A 1,973-nucleotide genomic window follows, 5' to 3' on the forward strand; every position below is an offset into this window, starting at 1 on the left:
GACAACCTTTCACTTGCAATCGTCAAAAGTTTCCATGCTTTCTGTTCTCTGTAAACTTGTTTCAATTCATATTTCATCTAATAAAGTTGGTTCTCTTCAATTCATTTTTAAGTAGCACTTATGGTAACCAATCCACTAAAGTGAGTTCTGGTGTTTTCATTAAAACGTAGTTAAATTCAAAATCATTACAAGGAAACTTTGTTGAACAACCTAAACAAGTTGGTACTTTTAATGTTAAAGATTAGTACCAGGTTGATTAGGGCACGATACTTTGGATTAAGATCGAAAGCAGTTCAAAGCCCAATACATTGAAGGAGCTTATAATATTACATTTTCATAATGTACAAAGTTTAAAGTTGACTTCTTTGCTTAATGTAAATGAATACATTTAATTGTTTTTCTAAAAAGAACTAAATGTTCCTGTTTTGTAAATTCATCCCTAAATCAGAAGACATTTCTAACACTCTACACATTCTACCCTAATTCTTGTTCAATTAATTTCAAAACCAAACCAATTTCAAATAACGTTTATCTATTTTATAAACCTTAAATCGTATTTAAACTGAATTAATATGAGTTTTCGTTAAAAAGCGTTCTCTGTGGGATCGATATCTTTTTATTACTACAAGCGAAACCGTGCACTTGCGGAAATCGCTCAACAATAACCCAACATGTGTTTGGTTCTCAGGGCTTGAGTCATAGCATGACTCCATGAGATGTAGTTTTTACCATTGAACAAGACGATGACAAGAACAAGACCTTGGTTGTTATTTTGCTGGACAGATCCATGAGCTTTCGAATTCTGATTCATTTGTGAGTTTGATGAATCGCAATCCTCTTCGGAATTTGATGAATTTGGATCTGATTGATGAGAATCCTCTTCGGAATTTGATGAATTTGGATCTAATTATGAGAAGCTTCCTCGTCTGATTCTTCTCCCTCAACACGACTGATGCCTATTTTCAAGGCCTGCAAATAAGTCATAAACGAGAATAATCGTCACCGATGGCTCTGATACCATAAAGAGCAACAAATCGTATTTAGAGAAAGAGGAATATCAGATCTATTTCTCATAGTCAATTACAGAAAAGGAATGGCTATATATAGCCTTACAGGGAAAAGGAAAAGAAAACACTATTACCTAACGGTAGCAGTACAAAAGTAAGAAAGATAAATGTTGAGCTGGCAGTTATACCTGTAAAGATAAATGGTAGAAAGGTAAAATATGTTTTGTATCTCCAATAAAGTGCTACTCTATATTTACATGTTTTTTTTGCTTATGTTGGACTGGATTTTCAGACAAAGTTATGACCGACTATCTGTCGCAATGCAACGTGACAAGGAGTTAAAGAGAAAGGTGAAAAACTACCAACATATATATAAGTAAGTTTAACTCACAACTAGTATTGGCCATGCTGCCATACCCTACTCCAACAGAAGATTTGTTAACAATTTACTACTTTTTAGTCTTCCAAATTATTATACGAACTGTCATCGCAAATTCAATATGCCAATTTCTCACACGTCAACCTGATGGTTTTAATTATTATTATGTCATGTGATGACGTTAAAGGTGACGGTAGTAATAAATAAGATGCATCGTAACAAGAGTAAGATGACAGTATGAAAATAGGCTAATGTAATGTGTCGTGCCGTAACATGACAGAACCTAATCGTCTGAAAGGGGGACGACGGTAGCGTGCCCCGTGACAATTTTATATCGCGGGACAACGGTTTTTTACCGTCATCTGAAGGAGGTTTTGGCGTAGTGAAATATGGGAAATTGATGGGTGTCGAATCCAGCAAATAAATTATTATTACGAACCAACTACTAATTTGTAGAAGTGGTGAGCAAAGATCGTACCCTAAGGATTAATACCGATTATTTTTCGTATTACGACTAAATCTAGTAAATGTAAATTGGGGGGGGGGGGAGATTGATGGTTTGGTAGTTATCTTGGAATGAAATTCTC

The sequence above is a fragment of the Euphorbia lathyris genome, chromosome 9 (assembly GCF_963576675.1).
Source record: "Euphorbia lathyris chromosome 9, ddEupLath1.1, whole genome shotgun sequence".
Taxonomy (NCBI): Eukaryota; Viridiplantae; Streptophyta; class Magnoliopsida; order Malpighiales; family Euphorbiaceae; genus Euphorbia; species Euphorbia lathyris.